The sequence below is a fragment of the Paramisgurnus dabryanus genome, chromosome 14 (assembly GCF_030506205.2).
Source record: "Paramisgurnus dabryanus chromosome 14, PD_genome_1.1, whole genome shotgun sequence".
NCBI lineage: Eukaryota > Metazoa > Chordata > Actinopteri > Cypriniformes > Cobitidae > Paramisgurnus > Paramisgurnus dabryanus.
The window spans coordinates 38226170-38244473 of NC_133350.1; the positions used below are offsets into that span (position 1 = coordinate 38226170).

Consider the following 18304-nt stretch of genomic DNA (forward strand, 5'->3'; position numbering starts at 1 on the left):
AAGCTACATCCAATAGAAGGATTCATCCTGTTCAATTCACCTCACAAGTGATATATGGGCAGTTTTGACGTGGCCAAAAGGGGTTTTCCCTTAAAAGTGTGGCTTAGAGAGAATATATACGGCATGATGTGTCAAAACAGCCGTCTTTCATCGGTGGCAAGTTTCTGTGGTGTAGTGGTAATCACGTTCGCTTTACACGCGAAAGGTCCTCGGTTCGAAACCGAGCAGTAACAATAGCCTGGTTTTGAAGCAAAGCAAGTCGAATGCCGTTCATTTGAAACGTAGCTGTATTTCAAATATCAGTATTTATAGAGTAATGGTCAAGTTCCACCAGTAAAAGCTGAGCTTGCATCTTTTCCTGTTGTGTTAATGACATTCAGTGATTTAACCATACATGTGAAAGTTTGAAATTGGGCAGTAGCAGGTTGCCCCTTTAGATTTTAAGTGACATTGAAATGTAAAACATGATAAAATCTGTATGAAATAAGATGACAAAGGTGGATATATGTTTCCTTAAATCAGCGACTATTAGGTTCAACTAAAAAGCGAGAGGTCCTACTGTTGGAAGCCCATCAGGAACGATGTGTGGTTTCTTACACAAAAGCAAGCCAAATGCCACTCATCTGAAAAGTCGTGGCTTGAGTCGTACAGCACTTTCAAAGTTACATTCGATGGTAGGTTTCAGCCTGTCCCATTCACCTCACAAGTGAAATATGGGCAGTTTTGAAGTGGCCAAAAGAGTTTTTCCCGCAAAGTGTGGCTCATAGAGAAAATATGTGGCAAAATCTGTCAAAACAGCCGAGTTTCATGAAAGGCATGTTTCTGTAGTGTAGTGGTTATCACGTTCGCCTAACACGCGAAAGGTCCTCGGTTCGAAACCGAGCAGAAACAACCCAAAGTTTTTACAAAAATGCGAGTCAAATGTCATTCATGGGATGTGTTTGTGCTTGTGTCTTGAAGCGCTTCCAGAGATACACGCAGGTGTAGATTTTAGGCCTTCACATTCACCTCGCACGTGAAAAACGATCGGTTCGAAAGTGGGTGAAAAACATCGGCCATTAGGGAGTTTTTGCAAATAGAGAAAATGCGCAGAACATCTATGAAACAACCAGGCGAAGGCAATGTGAAGGTTTCTGTAGTGTAGTGGTTATCACGTTCGCCTCACACGCGAAAGGTCCTCGGTTCGAAACCGAGCAGAAACAAAGCTTGCCTTTTAGCCTGAAACGAGTTGAGATCTGTTTAGGTAAAAGTTTACATAATTTCCTTCCAAGATAATTCAAAGAAAGTGTAACCCTCAACTTCAGCCTTGCTTGGCTCCCCTGCTTTAAATTTTGTAGGTATTATCACATTCGCCAGAACAGTGCACACAATTCAAAGCAATCCAAATGCCACTCATTCGATAAGTCGTGGCTTGAGTCGTACTGCAGTTTCAAAGCTACATCCAATAGAAGGATTCATCCTGTCCAATTCACCTCACAAGTGATATATGGGCAGTTTTGACGTGGCCAAAAGGGGTTTTCCTTTAAAAGTGTGGCTTAGAGAAAATATATACGGCATGATGTGTCAAAACAGCCGTCTTTCATCGGTGGCAAGTTTCTGTAGTGTAGTGGTAATCACGCTCGCTTTACACGCGAAAGGTCCTCGGTTCGAAACCGAGCAGAAACAATAGCCTGGTTTTGAAGCAAAGCAAGTCGAATGCCGTTCATTTGAAACGTAGCTGTATTTCAAATATCAGTATTTATAGAGTAATGGTCAAGTTCCACCAGTAAAAAGCTGAGCTTGCATCTTTTCCTTTAGGGTTAATGACATTCAGTGATTTAACCATACATGTGAAAGTTTGAAATTGGGCAGTAGCAGGTTGCCCCTTTAGAATTTAAGTGACATTGAAATGTAAAACATGATAAAATCTGTATGAAATAAGATGACAAAGGTGGATATATGTTTCCTTAAATCAGCGACTATTAGGTTCAACTAAAAAGCGAGAGGTCCTACTGTTGGAAGCCCATCAGGAACGATGTGTGGTTTCTTACACAAAAGCAAGCCAAATGCCACTCATCTGAAAAGTCGTGGCTTGAGTCGTACAGCACTTTCAAAGTGACATTCGATGGTAGGTTTCAGCCTGTCCCATTCACCTCACAAGTGAAATATGGGCAGTTTTGAAGTGGCCAAAAGAGTTTTTCACGCAAAGTGTGGCTCACAGAGAAAATATGTGGCAAAATCTGTCAAAACAGCAGAGTTTCATGAAAGGCAGGTTTCTGTAGTGTAGTGGTTATCACGTTCGCCTAACACGCGAAAGGTCCTCGGTTCGAAACCGAGCAGAAACAACCCAAAGTTTTTACAAAAATGCGAGTCAAATGTCATTCATGGGATAAGTTTGTGCTTGTGTCTTGAAGTGCTTTCAGAGATACACGCAGGTGTAGATTTTAGGCCTTCACATTCACCTCGCACGTGAAAAACGATCGGTTCGAAAGTGGGTGAAAAACATCGGCCATTAGGGAGTTTTTGCAAAGAGAGAAAATTCGCAGAACATCTATGGAACAACCAGGCTAAGAAAATGTGAAGGTTTCTGTAGTGTAGTGGTTATCACGTTCGCCTCACACGCGAAAGGTCCTCGGTTCGAAACCGAGCAGAAACAAAGCTTGCCTTTTAGCCTGAAACGAGTTGAGATCTGTTTAGGTAAAAGGTTACATAATTTCCTTCCAAGATAATTCAAAGAAAGTGTAAACCTCAACTTCAGCCTTGCTTGGCTCCCCTGCTTTAATTTTTGTAGGTATTATCACATTCGCCAGAACAGTGCACACAATTCAAAGCAATTCAAATGCCACTCATTCGATAAGTCGTGGCTTGAGTGGTACTGCAGTTTCAAAGCTACATCCAATAGAAGGATTCATCCTGTTCAATTCACCTCACAAGTGATATATGGGCAGTTTTGACGTGGCCAAAAGGGGTTTTCCTTTAAAAGTGTGGCTTAGAGAGAATATATACGGCATGATGTGTCAAAACAGCCGTCTTACATCAGTGGCAAGTTTCTGTAGTGTAGTGGTAATCACGTTCGCTTTACACGCGAAAGGTCCTCGGTTCGAAACCGAGCAGAAACAATAGCCTGGTTTTGAAGCAAAGCAAGTCGAATGCCGTTCATTTGAAACGTAGCTGTATTTCAAATATCAGTATTTATAGAGTAATGGTCAAGTTCCACCAGTAAAAAGCTGAGCTTGCATCTTTTCCTTTAGGGTTAATGACATTCAGTGATTTAACCATACATGTGAAAGTTTGAAATTGGGCAGTAGCAGGTTGCCCCTTTAGAATTTAAGTGACATTGAAATGTAAAACATGATAAAATCTGTATGAAATAAGATGACAAAGGTGGATATATGTTTCCTTAAATCAGCGACTATTAGGTTCAACTAAAAAGCGAGAGGTCCTACTGTTGGAAGCCCATCAGGAACGATGTGTGGTTTCTTACACAAAAGCAAGCCAAATGCCACTCATCTGAAAAGTCGTGGCTTGAGTCGTACAGCACTTTCAAAGTTACATTCGATGGTAGGTTTCAGCCTGTCCCATTCACCTCACAAGTGAAATATGGGCAGTTTTGAAGTGGCCAAAAGAGTTTTTCCCGCAAAGTGTGGCTCACAGAGAAAATATGTGGCAAAATCTGTCAAAACAGCCGAGTTTCGTGAAAGGCAGGTTTCTGTAGTGTAGTGGTTATCACGTTCGCCTAACACGCGAAAGGTCCTCGGTTCGAAACCGAGCAGAAACAACCCAAAGTTTTTACAAAAATGCGAGTCAAATGTCATTCATGGCATAAGTTTGTGCTTGTGTCTTGAAGTGCTTTCAGAGATACACGCAGGTGTAGATTTTAGGCCTTCACATTCACCTCGCACGTGAAAAACGATCGGTTCGAAAGTGGGTGAAAAACATCGGCCATTAGGGAGTTTTTGCAAAGAGAGAAAATTCGCAGAACATCTATGGAACAACCAGGCTAAGACAATGTGAAGGTTTCTGTAGTGTAGTGGTTATCACGTTCGCCTCACACGCGAAAGGTCCTCGGTTCGAAACCGAGCAGAAACAAAGCTTGCCTTTTAGCCTGAAACGAGTTGAGATCTGTTTAGGTAAAAGGTTACATAATTTCCTTCCAAGATAATTCAAAGAAAGTGTAAACCTCAACTTCAGCCTTGCTTGGCTCCCCTGCTTTAATTTTTGTAGGTATTATCACATTCGCCAGAACAGTGCACACAATTCAAAGCAATCCAATTGCCACTCATTCGATAAGTCGTGGCTTGAGTCGTACTGCAGTTTCAAAGCTACATCCAATAGAAGGATTCATCCTGTCCAATTCACCTCACAAGTGATATATGGGCAGTTTTGACGTGGCCAAAAGGGGTTTTCCCTTAAAAGTGTGGCTTAGAGAGAATATATACGGCATGATGTGTCAAAAAAGCCGTCTTTCATCGGTGGCAAGTTTCTGTGGTGTAGTGGTAATCACGTTCGCTTTACACGCGAAAGGTCCTCGGTTCGAAACCGAGCAGAAACAATAGCCTGGTTTTGAAGCAAAGCAAGTCGAATGCCGTTCATTTGAAACGTAGCTGTATTTCAAATATCAGTATTTATAGAGTAATGGTCAAGTTCCACCAGTAAAAAGCTGAGCTTGCATCTTTTCCTTTAGGGTTAATGACATTCAGTGATTTAACCATACATGTGAAAGTTTGAAATTGGGCAGTAGCAGGTTGCCCCTTTAGAATTTAAGTGACATTGAAATGTAAAACATGATAAAATCTGTATGAAATAAGATGACAAAGGTGGATATATGTTTCCTTAAATCAGCGACTATTAGGTTCAACTAAAAAGCGAGAGGTCCTACTGTTGGAAGCCCATCAGGAACGATGTGTGGTTTCTTACACAAAAGCAAGCCAAATGCCACTCATCTGAAAAGTCGTGGCTTGAGTCGTACAGCACTTTCAAAGTGACATTCGATGGTAGGTTTCAGCCTGTCCCATTCACCTCACAAGTGAAATATGGGCAGTTTTGAAGTGGCCAAAAGAGTTTTTCCCGCAAAGTGTGGCTCACAGAGAAAATATGTGGCAAAATCTGTCAAAACAGCAGAGTTTCGTGAAAGGCAGGTTTCTGTAGTGTAGTGGTTATCACGTTCGCCTAACACGCGAAAGGTCCTCGGTTCGAAACCGAGCAGAAACAACCCAAAGTTTTTACAAAAATGCGAGTCAAATGTCATTCATGGGATAAGTTTGTGCTTGTGTCCTGAAGTGCTTTCAGAGATACACGCAGGTGTAGATTTTAGGCCTTCACATTCACCTCGCACGTGAAAAACGATCGGTTCGAAAGTGGGTGAAAAACATCGGCCATTAGGGAGTTTTTGCAAAGAGAGAAAATTCGCAGAACATCTATGGAACAACCAGGCTAAGACAATGTGAAGGTTTCTGTAGTGTAGTGGTTATCACGTTCGCCTCACACGCGAAAGGTCCTTGGTTCGAAACCGAGCAGAAACAAAGCTTGCCTTTTAGCCTGAAACGAGTTGAGATCTGTTTAGGTAAAAGGTTACATAATTTCCTTCCAAGATAATTCAAAGAAAGTGTAAACCTCAACTTCAGCCTTGCTTGGCTCCCCTGCTTTAATTTTTGTAGGTATTATCACATTCGCCAGAACAGTGCACACAATTCAAAGCAATTCAAATGCCACTCATTCGATAAGTCGTGGCTTGAGTCGTACTGCAGTTTCAAAGCTACATCCAATAGAAGGATTCATCCTGTCCAATTCACCTCACAAGTGATATATGGGCAGTTTTGACGTGGCCAAAAGGGGTTTTCCCTTAAAAGTGTGGCTTAGAGAAAATATATACGGCATGATGTGTCAAAACAGCCGTCTTTCATCGGTGGCAAGTTTCTGTAGTGTAGTGGTAATCACGTTCGCTTTACACGCGAAAGGTCCTCGGTTCGAAACCGAGCAGAAACAATAGCCTGGTTTTGAAGCAAAGCAAGTCGAATGCCGTTCATTTGAAACGTAGCTGTATTTCAAATATCAGTATTTATAGAGTAATGGTCAAGTTCCACCAGTAAAAAGCTGAGCTTGCATCTTTTCCTTTAGGGTTAATGACATTCAGTGATTTAACCATACATGTGAAAGTTTGAAATTGGGCAGTAGCAGGTTGCCCCTTTAGAATTTAAGTGACATTGAAATGTAAAACATGATAAAATCTGTATGAAATAAGATGACAAAGGTGGATATATGTTTCCTTAAATCAGCGACTATTAGGTTCAACTAAAAAGCGAGAGGTCCTACTGTTGGAAGCCCATCAGGAACGATGTGTGGTTTCTTACACAAAAGCAAGCCAAATGCCACTCATCTGAAAAGTCGTGGCTTGAGTCGTACAGCACTTTCAAAGTGACATTCGATGGTAGGTTTCAGCCTGTCCCATTCACCTCACAAGTGAAATATGGGCAGTTTTGAAGTGGCCAAAAGAGTTTTTCCCGCAAAGTGTGGCTCACAGAGAAAATATGTGGCAAAATCTGTCAAAACAGCAGAGTTTCATGAAAGGCAGGTTTCTGTAGTGTAGTGGTTATCACGTTCGCCTAACACGCGAAAGGTCCTCGGTTCGAAACCGAGCAGAAACAACCCAAAGTTTTTACAAAAATGCGAGTCAAATGTCATTCATGGGATAAGTTTGTGCTTGTGTCTTGAAGTGCTTTCAGAGATACACGCAGGTGTAGATTTTAGGCCTTCACATTCACCTCGCACGTGAAAAACGATCGGTTCGAAAGTGGGTGAAAAACATCGGCCATTAGGGAGTTTTTGCAAAGAGAGAAAATTCGCAGAACATCTATGGAACAACCAGGCTAAGAAAATGTGAAGGTTTCTGTAGTGTAGTGGTTATCACGTTCGCCTCACACGCGAAAGGTCCTCGGTTCGAAACCGAGCAGAAACAAAGCTTGCCTTTTAGCCTGAAACGAGTTGAGATCTGTTTAGGTAAAAGGTTACATAATTTCCTTCCAAGATAATTCAAAGAAAGTGTAAACCTCAACTTCAGCCTTGCTTGGCTCCCCTGCTTTAATTTTTGTAGGTATTATCACATTCGCCAGAACAGTGCACACAATTCAAAGCAATTCAAATGCCACTCATTCGATAAGTCGTGGCTTGAGTGGTACTGCAGTTTCAAAGCTACATCCAATAGAAGGATTCATCCTGTTCAATTCACCTCACAAGTGATATATGGGCAGTTTTGACGTGGCCAAAAGGGGTTTTCCTTTAAAAGTGTGGCTTAGAGAGAATATATACGGCATGATGTGTCAAAACAGCCGTCTTACATCAGTGGCAAGTTTCTGTAGTGTAGTGGTAATCACGTTCGCTTTACACGCGAAAGGTCCTCGGTTCGAAACCGAGCAGAAACAATAGCCTGGTTTTGAAGCAAAGCAAGTCGAATGCCGTTCATTTGAAACGTAGCTGTATTTCAAATATCAGTATTTATAGAGTAATGGTCAAGTTCCACCAGTAAAAAGCTGAGCTTGCATCTTTTCCTTTAGGGTTAATGACATTCAGTGATTTAACCATACATGTGAAAGTTTGAAATTGGGCAGTAGCAGGTTGCCCCTTTAGAATTTAAGTGACATTGAAATGTAAAACATGATAAAATCTGTATGAAATAAGATGACAAAGGTGGATATATGTTTCCTTAAATCAGCGACTATTAGGTTCAACTAAAAAGCGAGAGGTCCTACTGTTGGAAGCCCATCAGGAACGATGTGTGGTTTCTTACACAAAAGCAAGCCAAATGCCACTCATCTGAAAAGTCGTGGCTTGAGTCGTACAGCACTTTCAAAGTGACATTCGATGGTAGGTTTCAGCCTGTCCCATTCACCTCACAAGTGAAATATGGGCAGTTTTGAAGTGGCCAAAAGAGTTTTTCCCGCAAAGTGTGGCTCACAGAGAAAATATGTGGCAAAATCTGTCAAAACAGCAGAGTTTCGTGAAAGGCAGGTTTCTGTAGTGTAGTGGTTATCACGTTCGCCTAACACGCGAAAGGTCCTCGGTTCGAAACCGAGCAGAAACAACCCAAAGTTTTTACAAAAATGCGAGTCAAATGTCATTCATGGGATAAGTTTGTGCTTGTGTCCTGAAGTGCTTTCAGAGATACACGCAGGTGTAGATTTTAGGCCTTCACATTCACCTCGCACGTGAAAAACGATCGGTTCGAAAGTGGGTGAAAAACATCGGCCATTAGGGAGTTTTTGCAAAGAGAGAAAATTCGCAGAACATCTATGGAACAACCAGGCTAAGACAATGTGAAGGTTTCTGTAGTGTAGTGGTTATCACGTTCGCCTCACACGCGAAAGGTCCTTGGTTCGAAACCGAGCAGAAACAAAGCTTGCCTTTTAGCCTGAAACGAGTTGAGATCTGTTTAGGTAAAAGGTTACATAATTTCCTTCCAAGATAATTCAAAGAAAGTGTAAACCTCAACTTCAGCCTTGCTTGGCTCCCCTGCTTTAATTTTTGTAGGTATTATCACATTCGCCAGAACAGTGCACACAATTCAAAGCAATTCAAATGCCACTCATTCGATAAGTCGTGGCTTGAGTCGTACTGCAGTTTCAAAGCTACATCCAATAGAAGGATTCATCCTGTTCAATTCACCTCACAAGTGATATATGGGCAGTTTTGACGTGGCCAAAAGGGGTTTTCGTTTAAAAGTGTGGCTTAGAGAGAATATATACGGCATGATGTGTCAAAACAGCCGTCTTACATCAGTGGCAAGTTTCTGTACTGTAGTGGTAATCACGTTCGCTTTACACGCGAAAGGTCCTCGGTTCGAAACCGAGCAGAAACAATAGCCTGGTTTTGAAGCAAAGCAAGTCGAATGCCGTTCATTTGAAACGTAGCTGTATTTCAAATATCAGTATTTATAGAGTAATGGTCAAGTTCCACCAGTAAAAAGCTGAGCTTGCATCTTTTCCTTTAGGGTTAATGACATTCAGTGATTTAACCATACATGTGAAAGTTTGAAATTGGGCAGTAGCAGGTTGCCCCTTTAGAATTTAAGTGACATTGAAATGTAAAACATGATAAAATCTGTATGAAATAAGATGACAAAGGTGGATATATGTTTCCTTAAATCAGCGACTATTAGGTTCAACTAAAAAGCGAGAGGTCCTACTGTTGGAAGCCCATCAGGAACGATGTGTGGTTTCTTACACAAAAGCAAGCCAAATGCCACTCATCTGAAAAGTCGTGGCTTGAGTCGTACAGCACTTTCAAAGTGACATTCGATGGTAGGTTTCAGCCTGTCCCATTCACCTCACAAGTGAAATATGGGCAGTTTTGAAGTGGCCAAAAGAGTTTTTCCCGCAAAGTGTGGCTCACAGAGAAAATATGTGGCAAAATCTGTCAAAACAGCAGAGTTTCGTGAAAGGCAGGTTTCTGTAGTGTAGTGGTTATCACGTTCGCCTAACACGCGAAAGGTCCTCGGTTCGAAACCGAGCAGAAACAACCCAAAGTTTTTACAAAAATGCGAGTCAAATGTCATTCATGGGATAAGTTTGTGCTTGTGTCCTGAAGTGCTTTCAGAGATACACGCAGGTGTAGATTTTAGGCCTTCACATTCACCTCGCACGTGAAAAACGATCGGTTCGAAAGTGGGTGAAAAACATCGGCCATTAGGGAGTTTTTGCAAAGAGAGAAAATTCGCAGAACATCTATGGAACAACCAGGCTAAGACAATGTGAAGGTTTCTGTAGTGTAGTGGTTATCACGTTCGCCTCACACGCGAAAGGTCCTTGGTTCGAAACCGAGCAGAAACAAAGCTTGCCTTTTAGCCTGAAACGAGTTGAGATCTGTTTAGGTAAAAGGTTACATAATTTCCTTCCAAGATAATTCAAAGAAAGTGTAAACCTCAACTTCAGCCTTGCTTGGCTCCCCTGCTTTAATTTTTGTAGGTATTATCACATTCGCCAGAACAGTGCACACAATTCAAAGCAATTCAAATGCCACTCATTCGATAAGTCGTGGCTTGAGTCGTACTGCAGTTTCAAAGCTACATCCAATAGAAGGATTCATCCTGTTCAATTCACCTCACAAGTGATATATGGGCAGTTTTGACGTGGCCAAAAGGGGTTTTCGTTTAAAAGTGTGGCTTAGAGAGAATATATACGGCATGATGTGTCAAAACAGCCGTCTTACATCAGTGGCAAGTTTCTGTACTGTAGTGGTAATCACGTTCGCTTTACACGCGAAAGGTCCTCGGTTCGAAACCGAGCAGAAACAATAGCCTGGTTTTGAAGCAAAGCAAGTCGAATGCCGTTCATTTGAAACGTAGCTGTATTTCAAATATCAGTATTTATAGAGTAATGGTCAAGTTCCACCAGTAAAAAGCTGAGCTTGCATCTTTTCCTTTAGGGTTAATGACATTCAGTGATTTAACCATACATGTGAAAGTTTGAAATTGGGCAGTAGCAGGTTGCCCCTTTAGAATTTAAGTGACATTGAAATGTAAAACATGATAAAATCTGTATGAAATAAGATGACAAAGGTGGATATATGTTTCCTTAAATCAGCGACTATTAGGTTCAACTAAAAAGCGAGAGGTCCTACTGTTGGAAGCCCATCAGGAACGATGTGTGGTTTCTTACACAAAAGCAAGCCAAATGCCACTCATCTGAAAAGTCGTGGCTTGAGTCGTACAGCACTTTCAAAGTGACATTCGATGGTAGGTTTCAGCCTGTCCCATTCACCTCACAAGTGAAATATGGGCAGTTTTGAAGTGGCCAAAAGAGTTTTTCCCGCAAAGTGTGGCTCACAGAGAAAATATGTGGCAAAATCTGTCAAAACAGCAGAGTTTCGTGAAAGGCAGGTTTCTGTAGTGTAGTGGTTATCACGTTCGCCTAACACGCGAAAGGTCCTCGGTTCGAAACCGAGCAGAAACAACCCAAAGTTTTTACAAAAATGCGAGTCAAATGTCATTCATGGGATAAGTTTGTGCTTGTGTCTTGAAGTGCTTTCAGAGATACACGCAGGTGTAGATTTTAGGCCTTCACATTCACCTCGCACGTGAAAAACGATCGGTTCGAAAGTGGGTGAAAAACATCGGCCATTAGGGAGTTTTTGCAAAGAGAGAAAATTCGCAGAACATCTATGGAACAACCAGGCTAAGAAAATGTGAAGGTTTCTGTAGTGTAGTGGTTATCACGTTCGCCTCACACGCGAAAGGTCCTCGGTTCGAAACCGAGCAGAAACAAAGCTTGCCTTTTAGCCTGAAACGAGTTGAGATCTGTTTAGGTAAAAGGTTACATAATTTCCTTCCAAGATAATTCAAAGAAAGTGTAAACCTCAACTTCAGCCTTGCTTGGCTCCCCTGCTTTAATTTTTGTAGGTATTATCACATTCGCCAGAACAGTGCACACAATTCAAAGCAATTCAAATGCCACTCATTCGATAAGTCGTGGCTTGAGTGGTACTGCAGTTTCAAAGCTACATCCAATAGAAGGATTCATCCTGTTCAATTCACCTCACAAGTGATATATGGGCAGTTTTGACGTGGCCAAAAGGGGTTTTCCTTTAAAAGTGTGGCTTAGAGAGAATATATACGGCATGATGTGTCAAAACAGCCGTCTTACATCAGTGGCAAGTTTCTGTAGTGTAGTGGTAATCACGTTCGCTTTACACGCGAAAGGTCCTCGGTTCGAAACCGAGCAGAAACAATAGCCTGGTTTTGAAGCAAAGCAAGTCGAATGCCGTTCATTTGAAACGTAGCTGTATTTCAAATATCAGTATTTATAGAGTAATGGTCAAGTTCCACCAGTAAAAAGCTGAGCTTGCATCTTTTCCTTTAGGGTTAATGACATTCAGTGATTTAACCATACATGTGAAAGTTTGAAATTGGGCAGTAGCAGGTTGCCCCTTTAGAATTTAAGTGACATTGAAATGTAAAACATGATAAAATCTGTATGAAATAAGATGACAAAGGTGGATATATGTTTCCTTAAATCAGCGACTATTAGGTTCAACTAAAAAGCGAGAGGTCCTACTGTTGGAAGCCCATCAGGAACGATGTGTGGTTTCTTACACAAAAGCAAGCCAAATGCCACTCATCTGAAAAGTCGTGGCTTGAGTCGTACAGCACTTTCAAAGTGACATTCGATGGTAGGTTTCAGCCTGTCCCATTCACCTCACAAGTGAAATATGGGCAGTTTTGAAGTGGCCAAAAGAGTTTTTCCCGCAAAGTGTGGCTCACAGAGAAAATATGTGGCAAAATCTGTCAAAACAGCAGAGTTTCGTGAAAGGCAGGTTTCTGTAGTGTAGTGGTTATCACGTTCGCCTAACACGCGAAAGGTCCTCGGTTCGAAACCGAGCAGAAACAACCCAAAGTTTTTACAAAAATGCGAGTCAAATGTCATTCATGGGATAAGTTTGTGCTTGTGTCCTGAAGTGCTTTCAGAGATACACGCAGGTGTAGATTTTAGGCCTTCACATTCACCTCGCACGTGAAAAACGATCGGTTCGAAAGTGGGTGAAAAACATCGGCCATTAGGGAGTTTTTGCAAAGAGAGAAAATTCGCAGAACATCTATGGAACAACCAGGCTAAGACAATGTGAAGGTTTCTGTAGTGTAGTGGTTATCACGTTCGCCTCACACGCGAAAGGTCCTTGGTTCGAAACCGAGCAGAAACAAAGCTTGCCTTTTAGCCTGAAACGAGTTGAGATCTGTTTAGGTAAAAGGTTACATAATTTCCTTCCAAGATAATTCAAAGAAAGTGTAAACCTCAACTTCAGCCTTGCTTGGCTCCCCTGCTTTAATTTTTGTAGGTATTATCACATTCGCCAGAACAGTGCACACAATTCAAAGCAATTCAAATGCCACTCATTCGATAAGTCGTGGCTTGAGTCGTACTGCAGTTTCAAAGCTACATCCAATAGAAGGATTCATCCTGTTCAATTCACCTCACAAGTGATATATGGGCAGTTTTGACGTGGCCAAAAGGGGTTTTCGTTTAAAAGTGTGGCTTAGAGAGAATATATACGGCATGATGTGTCAAAACAGCCGTCTTACATCAGTGGCAAGTTTCTGTACTGTAGTGGTAATCACGTTCGCTTTACACGCGAAAGGTCCTCGGTTCGAAACCGAGCAGAAACAATAGCCTGGTTTTGAAGCAAAGCAAGTCGAATGCCGTTCATTTGAAACGTAGCTGTATTTCAAATATCAGTATTTATAGAGTAATGGTCAAGTTCCACCAGTAAAAAGCTGAGCTTGCATCTTTTCCTTTAGGGTTAATGACATTCAGTGATTTAACCATACATGTGAAAGTTTGAAATTGGGCAGTAGCAGGTTGCCCCTTTAGAATTTAAGTGACATTGAAATGTAAAACATGATAAAATCTGTATGAAATAAGATGACAAAGGTGGATATATGTTTCCTTAAATCAGCGACTATTAGGTTCAACTAAAAAGCGAGAGGTCCTACTGTTGGAAGCCCATCAGGAACGATGTGTGGTTTCTTACACAAAAGCAAGCCAAATGCCACTCATCTGAAAAGTCGTGGCTTGAGTCGTACAGCACTTTCAAAGTGACATTCGATGGTAGGTTTCAGCCTGTCCCATTCACCTCACAAGTGAAATATGGGCAGTTTTGAAGTGGCCAAAAGAGTTTTTCCCGCAAAGTGTGGCTCACAGAGAAAATATGTGGCAAAATCTGTCAAAACAGCAGAGTTTCGTGAAAGGCAGGTTTCTGTAGTGTAGTGGTTATCACGTTCGCCTAACACGCGAAAGGTCCTCGGTTCGAAACCGAGCAGAAACAACCCAAAGTTTTTACAAAAATGCGAGTCAAATGTCATTCATGGCATAAGTTTGTGCTTGTGTCTTGAAGTGCTTTCAGAGATACACGCAGGTGTAGATTTTAGGCCTTCACATTCACCTCGCACGTGAAAAACGATCGGTTCGAAAGTGGGTGAAAAACATCGGCCATTAGGGAGTTTTTGCAAAGAGAGAAAATTCGCAGAACATCTATGGAACAACCAGGCTAAGACAATGTGAAGGTTTCTGTAGTGTAGTGGTTATCACGTTCGCCTCACACGCGAAAGGTCCTCGGTTCGAAACCGAGCAGAAACAAAGCTTGCCTTTTAGCCTGAAACGAGTTGAGATCTGTTTAGGTAAAAGGTTACATAATTTCCTTCCAAGATAATTCAAAGAAAGTGTAAACCTCAACTTCAGCCTTGCTTGGCTCCCCTGCTTTAATTTTTGTAGGTATTATCACATTCGCCAGAACAGTGCACACAATTCAAAGCAATCCAAATGCCACTCATTCGATAAGTCGTGGCTTGAGTCGTACTGCAGTTTCAAAGCTACATCCAATAGAAGGATTCATCCTGTCCAATTCACCTCACAAGTGATATATGGGCAGTTTTGACGTGGCCAAAAGGGGTTTTCCCTTAAAAGTGTGGCTTAGAGAGAATATATACGGCATGATGTGTCAAAAAAGCCGTCTTTCATCGGTGGCAAGTTTCTGTGGTGTAGTGGTAATCACGTTCGCTTTACACGCGAAAGGTCCTCGGTTCGAAACCGAGCAGAAACAATAGCCTGGTTTTGAAGCAAAGCAAGTCGAATGCCGTTCATTTGAAACGTAGCTGTATTTCAAATATCAGTATTTATAGAGTAATGGTCAAGTTCCACCAGTAAAAAGCTGAGCTTGCATCTTTTCCTTTAGGGTTAATGACATTCAGTGATTTAACCATACATGTGAAAGTTTGAAATTGGGCAGTAGCAGGTTGCCCCTTTAGAATTTAAGTGACATTGAAATGTAAAACATGATAAAATCTGTATGAAATAAGATGACAAAGGTGGATATATGTTTCCTTAAATCAGCGACTATTAGGTTCAACTAAAAAGCGAGAGGTCCTACTGTTGGAAGCCCATCAGGAACGATGTGTGGTTTCTTACACAAAAGCAAGCCAAATGCCACTCATCTGAAAAGTCGTGGCTTGAGTCGTACAGCACTTTCAAAGTGACATTCGATGGTAGGTTTCAGCCTGTCCCATTCACCTCACAAGTGAAATATGGGCAGTTTTGAAGTGGCCAAAAGAGTTTTTCCCGCAAAGTGTGGCTCACAGAGAAAATATGTGGCAAAATCTGTCAAAACAGCAGAGTTTCGTGAAAGGCAGGTTTCTGTAGTGTAGTGGTTATCACGTTCGCCTAACACGCGAAAGGTCCTCGGTTCGAAACCGAGCAGAAACAACCCAAAGTTTTTACAAAAATGCGAGTCAAATGTCATTCATGGGATAAGTTTGTGCTTGTGTCCTGAAGTGCTTTCAGAGATACACGCAGGTGTAGATTTTAGGCCTTCACATTCACCTCGCACGTGAAAAACGATCGGTTCGAAAGTGGGTGAAAAACATCGGCCATTAGGGAGTTTTTGCAAAGAGAGAAAATTCGCAGAACATCTATGGAACAACCAGGCTAAGAAAATGTGAAGGTTTCTGTAGTGTAGTGGTTATCACGTTCGCCTCACACGCGAAAGGTCCTCGGTTCGAAACCGAGCAGAAACAAAGCTTGCCTTTTAGCCTGAAACGAGTTGAGATCTGTTTAGGTAAAAGGTTACATAATTTCCTTCCAAGATAATTCAAAGAAAGTGTAAACCTCAACTTCAGCCTTGCTTGGCTCCCCTGCTTTAATTTTTGTAGGTATTATCACATTCGCCAGAACAGTGCACACAATTCAAAGCAATTCAAATGCCACTCATTCGATAAGTCGTGGCTTGAGTGGTACTGCAGTTTCAAAGCTACATCCAATAGAAGGATTCATCCTGTTCAATTCACCTCACAAGTGATATATGGGCAGTTTTGACGTGGCCAAAAGGGGTTTTCCTTTAAAAGTGTGGCTTAGAGAGAATATATACGGCATGATGTGTCAAAACAGCCGTCTTACATCAGTGGCAAGTTTCTGTAGTGTAGTGGTAATCACGTTCGCTTTACACGCGAAAGGTCCTCGGTTCGAAACCGAGCAGAAACAATAGCCTGGTTTTGAAGCAAAGCAAGTCGAATGCCGTTCATTTGAAACGTAGCTGTATTTCAAATATCAGTATTTATAGAGTAATGGTCAAGTTCCACCAGTAAAAAGCTGAGCTTGCATCTTTTCCTTTAGGGTTAATGACATTCAGTGATTTAACCATACATGTGAAAGTTTGAAATTGGGCAGTAGCAGGTTGCCCCTTTAGAATTTAAGTGACATTGAAATGTAAAACATGATAAAATCTGTATGAAATAAGATGACAAAGGTGGATATATGTTTCCTTAAATCAGCGACTATTAGGTTCAACTAAAAAGCGAGAGGTCCTACTGTTGGAAGCCCATCAGGAACGATGTGTGGTTTCTTACACAAAAGCAAGCCAAATGCCACTCATCTGAAAAGTCGTGGCTTGAGTCGTACAGCACTTTCAAAGTGACATTCGATGGTAGGTTTCAGCCTGTCCCATTCACCTCACAAGTGAAATATGGGCAGTTTTGAAGTGGCCAAAAGAGTTTTTCCCGCAAAGTGTGGCTCACAGAGAAAATATGTGGCAAAATCTGTCAAAACAGCAGAGTTTCATGAAAGGCAGGTTTCTGTAGTGTAGTGGTTATCACGTTCGCCTAACACGCGAAAGGTCCTCGGTTCGAAACCGAGCAGAAACAACCCAAAGTTTTTACAAAAATGCGAGTCAAATGTCATTCATGGGATAAGTTTGTGCTTGTGTCTTGAAGTGCTTTCAGAGATACACGCAGGTGTAGATTTTAGGCCTTCACATTCACCTCGCACGTGAAAAACGATCGGTTCGAAAGTGGGTGAAAAACATCGGCCATTAGGGAGTTTTTGCAAAGAGAGAAAATTCGCAGAACATCTATGGAACAACCAGGCTAAGAAAATGTGAAGGTTTCTGTAGTGTAGTGGTTATCACGTTCGCCTCACACGCGAAAGGTCCTCGGTTCGAAACCGAGCAGAAACAAAGCTTGCCTTTTAGCCTGAAACGAGTTGAGATCTGTTTAGGTAAAAGGTTACATAATTTCCTTCCAAGATAATTCAAAGAAAGTGTAAACCTCAACTTCAGCCTTGCTTGGCTCCCCTGCTTTAATTTTTGTAGGTATTATCACATTCGCCAGAACAGTGCACACAATTCAAAGCAATTCAAATGCCACTCATTCGATAAGTCGTGGCTTGAGTCGTACTGCAGTTTCAAAGCTACATCCAATAGAAGGATTCATCCTGTTCAATTCACCTCACAAGTGATATATGGGCAGTTTTGACGTGGCCAAAAGGGGTTTTCCTTTAAAAGTGTGGCTTAGAGAGAATATATACGGCATGATGTGTCAAAACAGCCGTCTTACATCAGTGGCAAGTTTCTGTAGTGTAGTGGTAATCACGTTCGCTTTACACGCGAAAGGTCCTCGGTTCGAAACCGAGCAGAAACAATAGCCTGGTTTTGAAGCAAAGCAAGTCGAATGCCGTTCATTTGAAACGTAGCTGTATTTCAAATATCAGTATTTATAGAGTAATGGTCAAGTTCCACCAGTAAAAAGCTGAGCTTGCATCTTTTCCTTTAGGGTTAATGACATTCAGTGATTTAACCATACATGTGAAAGTTTGAAATTGGGCAGTAGCAGGTTGCCCCTTTAGAATTTAAGTGACATTGAAATGTAAAACATGATAAAATCTGTATGAAATAAGATGACAAAGGTGGATATATGTTTCCTTAAATCAGCGACTATTAGGTTCAACTAAAAAGCGAGAGGTCCTACTGTTGGAAGCCCATCAGGAACGATGTGTGGTTTCTTACACAAAAGCAAGCCAAATGCCACTCATCTGAAAAGTCGTGGCTTGAGTCGTACAGCACTTTCAAAGTGACATTCGATGGTAGGTTTCAGCCTGTCCCCTTCACCTCACAAGTGAAATATGGGCAGTTTTGAAGTGGCCAAAAGAGTTTTTCCCGCAAAGTGTGGCTCACAGAGAAAATATGTGGCAAAATCTGTCAAAACAGCAGAGTTTCGTGAAAGGCAGGTTTCTGTAGTGTAGTGGTTATCACGTTCGCCTAACACGCGAAAGGTCCTCGGTTCGAAACCGAGCAGAAACAACCCAAAGTTTTTACAAAAATGCGAGTCAAATGTCATTCATGGGATAAGTTTGTGCTTGTGTCCTGAAGTGCTTTCAGAGATACACGCAGGTGTAGATTTTAGGCCTTCACATTCACCTCGCACGTGAAAAACGATCGGTCCGAAAGTGGGTGAAAAACATCGGCCATTAGGGAGTTTTTGCAAAGAGAGAAAATTCGCAGAACATCTATGGAACAA

General features: G+C 41.6%; 38 non-coding genes across 38 annotated transcripts; all 38 read left to right on the forward strand.

The window, feature by feature from the left end:
- Positions 1–160: 160 nt before the first annotated feature.
- On the forward strand, positions 161–233 carry trnav-uac (transfer RNA valine (anticodon UAC)). Its single transcript has one exon. It is a non-coding gene; the product is annotated as a tRNA-Val (tRNA).
- Positions 234–818: 585 nt separating this feature from the next.
- trnav-aac (transfer RNA valine (anticodon AAC)) lies at positions 819–891 on the forward strand. Its single transcript has one exon. It is a non-coding gene; the product is annotated as a tRNA-Val (tRNA).
- Positions 892–1129: 238 nt separating this feature from the next.
- trnav-cac (transfer RNA valine (anticodon CAC)) lies at positions 1130–1202 on the forward strand. Its single transcript has one exon. It is a non-coding gene; the product is annotated as a tRNA-Val (tRNA).
- Positions 1203–1592: 390 nt separating this feature from the next.
- Positions 1593–1665, forward strand: trnav-uac (transfer RNA valine (anticodon UAC)). The gene has a single exon. It is a non-coding gene; the product is annotated as a tRNA-Val (tRNA).
- A 586-nt stretch (positions 1666–2251) lies between these two features.
- On the forward strand, positions 2252–2324 carry trnav-aac (transfer RNA valine (anticodon AAC)). The gene has a single exon. It is a non-coding gene; the product is annotated as a tRNA-Val (tRNA).
- Positions 2325–2562: 238 nt separating this feature from the next.
- Positions 2563–2635, forward strand: trnav-cac (transfer RNA valine (anticodon CAC)). The gene has a single exon. It is a non-coding gene; the product is annotated as a tRNA-Val (tRNA).
- A 390-nt stretch (positions 2636–3025) lies between these two features.
- trnav-uac (transfer RNA valine (anticodon UAC)) lies at positions 3026–3098 on the forward strand. The gene has a single exon. It is a non-coding gene; the product is annotated as a tRNA-Val (tRNA).
- Positions 3099–3684: 586 nt separating this feature from the next.
- Positions 3685–3757, forward strand: trnav-aac (transfer RNA valine (anticodon AAC)). The gene has a single exon. It is a non-coding gene; the product is annotated as a tRNA-Val (tRNA).
- A 238-nt stretch (positions 3758–3995) lies between these two features.
- trnav-cac (transfer RNA valine (anticodon CAC)) lies at positions 3996–4068 on the forward strand. Its single transcript has one exon. It is a non-coding gene; the product is annotated as a tRNA-Val (tRNA).
- A 390-nt stretch (positions 4069–4458) lies between these two features.
- Positions 4459–4531, forward strand: trnav-uac (transfer RNA valine (anticodon UAC)). Its single transcript has one exon. It is a non-coding gene; the product is annotated as a tRNA-Val (tRNA).
- Positions 4532–5117: 586 nt separating this feature from the next.
- Positions 5118–5190, forward strand: trnav-aac (transfer RNA valine (anticodon AAC)). Its single transcript has one exon. It is a non-coding gene; the product is annotated as a tRNA-Val (tRNA).
- Positions 5191–5428: 238 nt separating this feature from the next.
- Positions 5429–5501, forward strand: trnav-cac (transfer RNA valine (anticodon CAC)). The gene has a single exon. It is a non-coding gene; the product is annotated as a tRNA-Val (tRNA).
- Positions 5502–5891: 390 nt separating this feature from the next.
- trnav-uac (transfer RNA valine (anticodon UAC)) lies at positions 5892–5964 on the forward strand. The gene has a single exon. It is a non-coding gene; the product is annotated as a tRNA-Val (tRNA).
- Positions 5965–6550: 586 nt separating this feature from the next.
- Positions 6551–6623, forward strand: trnav-aac (transfer RNA valine (anticodon AAC)). The gene has a single exon. It is a non-coding gene; the product is annotated as a tRNA-Val (tRNA).
- Positions 6624–6861: 238 nt separating this feature from the next.
- On the forward strand, positions 6862–6934 carry trnav-cac (transfer RNA valine (anticodon CAC)). Its single transcript has one exon. It is a non-coding gene; the product is annotated as a tRNA-Val (tRNA).
- Positions 6935–7324: 390 nt separating this feature from the next.
- trnav-uac (transfer RNA valine (anticodon UAC)) lies at positions 7325–7397 on the forward strand. Its single transcript has one exon. It is a non-coding gene; the product is annotated as a tRNA-Val (tRNA).
- Positions 7398–7983: 586 nt separating this feature from the next.
- Positions 7984–8056, forward strand: trnav-aac (transfer RNA valine (anticodon AAC)). The gene has a single exon. It is a non-coding gene; the product is annotated as a tRNA-Val (tRNA).
- A 238-nt stretch (positions 8057–8294) lies between these two features.
- trnav-cac (transfer RNA valine (anticodon CAC)) lies at positions 8295–8367 on the forward strand. Its single transcript has one exon. It is a non-coding gene; the product is annotated as a tRNA-Val (tRNA).
- A 390-nt stretch (positions 8368–8757) lies between these two features.
- On the forward strand, positions 8758–8830 carry trnav-uac (transfer RNA valine (anticodon UAC)). The gene has a single exon. It is a non-coding gene; the product is annotated as a tRNA-Val (tRNA).
- A 586-nt stretch (positions 8831–9416) lies between these two features.
- trnav-aac (transfer RNA valine (anticodon AAC)) lies at positions 9417–9489 on the forward strand. The gene has a single exon. It is a non-coding gene; the product is annotated as a tRNA-Val (tRNA).
- Positions 9490–9727: 238 nt separating this feature from the next.
- On the forward strand, positions 9728–9800 carry trnav-cac (transfer RNA valine (anticodon CAC)). The gene has a single exon. It is a non-coding gene; the product is annotated as a tRNA-Val (tRNA).
- Positions 9801–10190: 390 nt separating this feature from the next.
- On the forward strand, positions 10191–10263 carry trnav-uac (transfer RNA valine (anticodon UAC)). Its single transcript has one exon. It is a non-coding gene; the product is annotated as a tRNA-Val (tRNA).
- A 586-nt stretch (positions 10264–10849) lies between these two features.
- On the forward strand, positions 10850–10922 carry trnav-aac (transfer RNA valine (anticodon AAC)). Its single transcript has one exon. It is a non-coding gene; the product is annotated as a tRNA-Val (tRNA).
- A 238-nt stretch (positions 10923–11160) lies between these two features.
- trnav-cac (transfer RNA valine (anticodon CAC)) lies at positions 11161–11233 on the forward strand. Its single transcript has one exon. It is a non-coding gene; the product is annotated as a tRNA-Val (tRNA).
- Positions 11234–11623: 390 nt separating this feature from the next.
- On the forward strand, positions 11624–11696 carry trnav-uac (transfer RNA valine (anticodon UAC)). The gene has a single exon. It is a non-coding gene; the product is annotated as a tRNA-Val (tRNA).
- A 586-nt stretch (positions 11697–12282) lies between these two features.
- trnav-aac (transfer RNA valine (anticodon AAC)) lies at positions 12283–12355 on the forward strand. Its single transcript has one exon. It is a non-coding gene; the product is annotated as a tRNA-Val (tRNA).
- Positions 12356–12593: 238 nt separating this feature from the next.
- On the forward strand, positions 12594–12666 carry trnav-cac (transfer RNA valine (anticodon CAC)). Its single transcript has one exon. It is a non-coding gene; the product is annotated as a tRNA-Val (tRNA).
- Positions 12667–13056: 390 nt separating this feature from the next.
- On the forward strand, positions 13057–13129 carry trnav-uac (transfer RNA valine (anticodon UAC)). The gene has a single exon. It is a non-coding gene; the product is annotated as a tRNA-Val (tRNA).
- Positions 13130–13715: 586 nt separating this feature from the next.
- Positions 13716–13788, forward strand: trnav-aac (transfer RNA valine (anticodon AAC)). The gene has a single exon. It is a non-coding gene; the product is annotated as a tRNA-Val (tRNA).
- Positions 13789–14026: 238 nt separating this feature from the next.
- Positions 14027–14099, forward strand: trnav-cac (transfer RNA valine (anticodon CAC)). Its single transcript has one exon. It is a non-coding gene; the product is annotated as a tRNA-Val (tRNA).
- Positions 14100–14489: 390 nt separating this feature from the next.
- Positions 14490–14562, forward strand: trnav-uac (transfer RNA valine (anticodon UAC)). Its single transcript has one exon. It is a non-coding gene; the product is annotated as a tRNA-Val (tRNA).
- A 586-nt stretch (positions 14563–15148) lies between these two features.
- Positions 15149–15221, forward strand: trnav-aac (transfer RNA valine (anticodon AAC)). The gene has a single exon. It is a non-coding gene; the product is annotated as a tRNA-Val (tRNA).
- Positions 15222–15459: 238 nt separating this feature from the next.
- trnav-cac (transfer RNA valine (anticodon CAC)) lies at positions 15460–15532 on the forward strand. Its single transcript has one exon. It is a non-coding gene; the product is annotated as a tRNA-Val (tRNA).
- A 390-nt stretch (positions 15533–15922) lies between these two features.
- On the forward strand, positions 15923–15995 carry trnav-uac (transfer RNA valine (anticodon UAC)). The gene has a single exon. It is a non-coding gene; the product is annotated as a tRNA-Val (tRNA).
- Positions 15996–16581: 586 nt separating this feature from the next.
- Positions 16582–16654, forward strand: trnav-aac (transfer RNA valine (anticodon AAC)). Its single transcript has one exon. It is a non-coding gene; the product is annotated as a tRNA-Val (tRNA).
- A 238-nt stretch (positions 16655–16892) lies between these two features.
- On the forward strand, positions 16893–16965 carry trnav-cac (transfer RNA valine (anticodon CAC)). Its single transcript has one exon. It is a non-coding gene; the product is annotated as a tRNA-Val (tRNA).
- Positions 16966–17355: 390 nt separating this feature from the next.
- Positions 17356–17428, forward strand: trnav-uac (transfer RNA valine (anticodon UAC)). Its single transcript has one exon. It is a non-coding gene; the product is annotated as a tRNA-Val (tRNA).
- Positions 17429–18014: 586 nt separating this feature from the next.
- On the forward strand, positions 18015–18087 carry trnav-aac (transfer RNA valine (anticodon AAC)). Its single transcript has one exon. It is a non-coding gene; the product is annotated as a tRNA-Val (tRNA).
- The last annotated feature ends 217 nt before the right edge of the window (positions 18088–18304 follow it).